The sequence below is a fragment of the Dendrobium catenatum genome, unplaced genomic scaffold (assembly GCF_001605985.2).
Source record: "Dendrobium catenatum unplaced genomic scaffold, ASM160598v2 fragScaff_scaffold_873, whole genome shotgun sequence".
Lineage (NCBI taxonomy): Eukaryota > Viridiplantae > Streptophyta > Magnoliopsida > Asparagales > Orchidaceae > Dendrobium > Dendrobium catenatum.
In genome coordinates, this window is record NW_021319335.1 from 228,744 (window position 1) to 234,077 (window position 5,334).

Here is a 5,334-nt window from a genome sequence, read left to right on the forward strand (position 1 = left end):
ATCAAGTTAAGCTTTGAAGAAGAAATTATTTGCTCAAGCAACACCAAAATATTAATATTGCAAATTCTACATAATTTCTTCACCCTATCCCTAGAAGGAGGGTTACACCCCCCAAGCTTCCTCATTCTCTAATTGCTCACCATTAACAAAAATTAAAGTACATTGTTTATGTATCACATCACCACCATCACCAACAATGTGAGGATCATATTCTCTAATTTTAGTTTGGGCTAATTCCTTCGAAAGAAATCTACTAAGATCCATGGGGTCATTTTTAGTGTTTTGAACATCCGATCCATCTTTTTGTGTTAAGACATGAGATTCCATTAAAGAAGGATTTTCAACATTAGCTTCCTCATCAATATTATGATTATATAAAGGTATTGTAATAATGTTGTCTTGAATAACCATATTATTGTGGACCTCTGAAAAGACACCGCTCGATAAGGAAAACAATACAAATGATACTACTGCACTATCCTGTAGGATAAAACAATCTTAGGCATTTGTGTTCTTTGCAAGCGAGCCAATAGGAGGGCATATTTGAACATACTATTAACCATTGAGGATAGCAGCTTTCACCTACACACCTCGATGGATAATAATATGCATGACCTGATCAGAGAAATGAGGTTTCCCCCACTGATACATCAACTCAAGTGAGGTTTATTTGATGTGGGATTCAGTTTTCCACGGGTGTTAGTACCCATAATTAATTACATCTTAAGCCCGAGCCTAAGAAAACTCTTTATTGAGGATCCTATATTATCCTCTCAAATGGGATTGGCACATATGGAGGAGAGAAAGTTTCTACTCAAAGGGAAGGAAAGGGTTCAACTTGGCTTAGTCAATATACACGGTTCACATAATCATTAGGAAGGACTAGGGTAGTGAAGAGAAACTAGAGAAAAGATAAAAATGAACTCTGAGCATACAAGAGGGAAAGATGGAAGTGGTGTCATCCATGTGACTCATATAGATAAGATTTAAAGCTTCTGTATGATAGAGGACTTACCCACCAATGAGGCATAGTATGATACACCGATAGTATTAGCCTTGACTAAATCTAGAATAGGTTTAGTATTTTACACACAACACTAACACCCATATCCTAACTAATACATTCTGGACTTATATCCTGCCTAAAAAGGAAAGCCAGCTAACCACCTAGTTGTATAAAATCCATGTTATCCAGTCTTTATAAAAGATGGGTGGGTGGCTAAGTTTTTGGAAATTAAGGCCGGCATCTAGAAAGGTTCCTAAGTGGCCTTATACTTATGAAGGGTAATAAGTTCCTAGAAGCTAATGCAGTTAAAATTTTGATTTAATTGATTTCTAATGCAATGCATGCTAGTTAAAGTCTCTAAATCATGAATGCATGAAATTTAAAAAGGCTTATAAAATGATTTTTTAGAAAAGATTAGACTTTGATTGTGCTAATATGTAATACTTATATTTATCTTGATATGGTAGAAGATCAAATGGAGCTCATTCATTAGAGTTCGGGTAAAACTATTTTTGCTCTTGCTTATGAACTTTTGGTTTGTCATTCTTTTATGTACCATTTTTTGAGTTGGATTAAAAAACTCAAATTGAATCTGCATGTGGAAATTTTCTGGTGGAAGATATTCCACAAGGCTACTCCTACTTTTCAATTTCTAATGCATAGGAGATTGAAAGATAATAATATTTGTCCTAGAGGATATTTGGAAATTGATGATGAGGAACATGTGGTGGTGAAGTGTTTGAAATAGGTGCATGTTATTAAACTCTTGAATAAATGGGGTTTTTATATTCTTATTTTTCATTCTCTTATTGAATGCTGCGAATGGCTAGAACAAAATGCTTTAAAACATCTCGTTCCATGTAGACTTTATTTAACTGTGGTTTCTATATCATGGAAGTCGAGGAGCAAAGGAGTATATGGTGGTAATGAAGATAGCAGTTTGGTTATTGCTTCAAACAAGATTAGTATTATTTTTATAGTTAACTCGGCGAGTGATGCTATGTTAAATTCAAGCTTCTTGGGTGTCAAGAATCGACTGTAAAGATTTCTTGGCATCCTCCTCCTCTCGATTGGATCAAAGTGAATGTTGATGTTTGTTTGCTTTCATCTTATAAGGCTAGTGTTGAAGGTGTTTTTAGAGATCACAAAGGAAGGTTCTTATTTGCATTCAATTTTAGTGGGGTGCATTGGGACGTTTATAGATTAGAATTTCTTGCAGTCCATTCATTGAGCAGATTCTTGCAGAAGTGGATGTTGGAATATAAAGGGATTATAGTGGAAGTTGATAATATTAAGGTTGTCAAGTTTTTTCAAGGTCGTTCTAAAGATTTGTATGATCAAGGTATTGAAGACCAAGTGGAGGATTCTATTATTCTTAAAGATTTTAATTATGTTATTTTAATCATGTGCATAGGAGTTGTAATAAATTAGAAAATCTTTGTGCTAACATAGCTATTAGTTATGACTTTATTTGGGATGATTTTAGATTGGATCAAATTCCTTCTTCCTTTCCAGTTTTATTAAAAGAGGAATGTGATTCTATTAGTAGTTTGTAATTAGGTTTGTTTTAATAATATTGTTCTTACATCTTAAAAAAAAAGAAAGAAAAGATTAGACTTCCCCAAGTTCAGCACCTCATCCTCATAGGTCAAATTATCTGAACTCTACCCGCAGGCTAGAAAGTGTCTTAAATAAGGGAAAAGAGAAATGCAATAATATGCATGCGTCCCCGGATGATTATGGCTATTCCCTAGATTGTTACCTTTCTATGTTATTTAATTTCTAAAATCATAAATTTTAATTATGAGTAGAAAAAATTTTTATCCATAAAGAGCCTAGTAAAATTAGGTGCACACATATATAAGAAAGAAACTTAGAAAAAGCAAGCAATTTCTACTGTGCAAGCAAAATAAACACATCAATATAAATAAAACCACTAGAGTAAAATAAAGTCCATAGTAAGTGTCATATAAATACAACCCAGGTTATGAAGAAAAGTAATGGTGGCTAGACCCCACCAACAATAACCTGGATTCTAATCCTATTGAATGACATAAATCTTAAAAATAAGGCACTTCATCTTCATTTTCATATTTTTTCCCTTCTATGGATCGTCTTCCTCTGTCTTCGTATGGTTCAACCTTCAGGAGAGTATCCAAATGAAAACAAATTTCCCATAAGGGATTTTTTTTCCATTGGATTCTTTATATTTGAAATGCCTTATTTTTAGGGACTTTCACAACTAGATATATCAAATAAAAATTATATAATGAAAAAAAAAAAGACTCTCCTTCATGGTTATCTTAAGCAGTTAAAATAAAACATCCCAAGAAGTTATATATAAAAAGTATAGTTCTCATGTTAGCGCCACTTGGCCATGCTATTATTTATTTGGAGACAAAGTTGCTGAAGCACCTGTAGCAAATATATACATGATTTATTTATTATTTTATCCCTCTTTATTAGTTATGTATGAGCATGACCACTTGCAGAAAACATCGTTAGTATCAAAATAAAAAACACTAGCCTAATCTAAAGAAAACACTAGCCAAATCTAAACACATGCAGAGCATCACATCACATAAACAGAAAAGAAAACACTAGCCTAATCTAAAGCTAGAAGTAGTGACCTAGCAAATAATTCTTTGTGTGTGTAGTAGGCTGTGTGGCTTCGAATATGTCCTATATTGGGTGATTAGTTCAAGTTATTTATGATATAATTTATTAATAACCAAAAGGGGATACTTTGATTAAAATAAAATATTAATATCTTGGGGTCAATTTTAATTAACTCAATTGGTTGGTCCATTTTAATGCGTAGGGTAGTATTTCCTTAAGTTTAAGTTAAGTTAGCGGATTTTAAAAGGTCCAGGGGATCCTACCCGCTAAGTTAAAGAAGTCCAAAGGGCACTTTTAGAAATAAGATAATTTTTGGAGTGATAGCACTTTTATTAAATATTAGACCTTAAGGGGAGTAGTTAGACTTTGATTTTTCTATGTTTAGAGTTTTGTACGTAAAGTTATGATTTTTAGAAGTTTTGGGCCATAATTATCGAACTACGGTTGACCGAAGAGTTGATTTTTTAATTTAAGTTAATTTATGAAAAGTTCATATTTTTTAATAAATACTAGGTTTTAATTTCAATTTAATACCTTTTAGTTTGCATAATTTAGATTTTTCTATAATTAGTTATGATTTTCCAAAGTTCGTGTATTTAATAAATTATTAAAATTTTTTAATTAAGGGCATTTTAGGGATTTTGATCCAAATCAGCCCCAAACCTTTTATACCTCCAAATGTCAGGAATGACCCAAGGAATAGTTTTGAAGTGTTTAAAAAAAATTAGAATTTTTAATGATTTTTAATTATTTAAATTTAATTAAAAGGTGCTTTTTTAATCAAAATTAAATTAATGCTCAAATTGAAGTCTAATTAAGGGTTTTTTAAATTTTTGAGATTAAGGATTAAATTTTGGAAAGTGTAATATATTATGGGTACTTTTTGAGTAGAATTTTTCGAAGTTATCAGGGTTTAATTGAAGGGTAGATTAGGGTTTGTTAATTAAGTGGTTTAAAGAGCCCTAAAAATTCCTAGAAAATTCTATGAGTCTTGAAATATTGCTAAGTTTAAATATTTGAAGTTTCATGTCATTGAGAGATGTATTCTAGCTACTAGAATTTCTTTAAGTTTGCTAGAATGGTCCTTAATTATTGTCCTTAAGGTGCTGCTAGGTTTAAATAGGCTTAAATCAATTGTTAATCACTAACCCTTGGGGTAACATAAAGGGAAAATGCAATAAATCATATCACACCATCTCCTTAGAATTAGGGAAACCTAGGCTAAGTGCTCGTGAGTCCTAAACATGCAAAATAAAATCAAAAGATAAATATAAAGATTAACGATGCGATTAGTGAATAATTAGAGCCAAATTCTTCTAATCTTCCCCCATGAATTTTATTCACATGCTTGATCTATGCTTAAAATTCTAAGAGGATCTTTCAAAAATAAAGGATTTAATATGAATAATATATATATATATATATATATTGAGAGATCCTCTTGTCACCCAAGGAAGATTTGAAAATAATTAAAAAATACTTAATATAGTATTTAATTAGATAATATTTAAGCATTCAAGTAATTAAATAATAGAGAAATAATTAAGGAAAATTAAGTTATGATATGTAAAAGAAATTTTAAACAAAAATACTTAATTTTTAAAAAATTTTAAGGCATTATATGAATTTCTCTATTTTAAAATGAATTTATTATGAATATTTAAAGTTTAAAATAATTTAAAGAAATTAATATTTAAAAATATTTATTA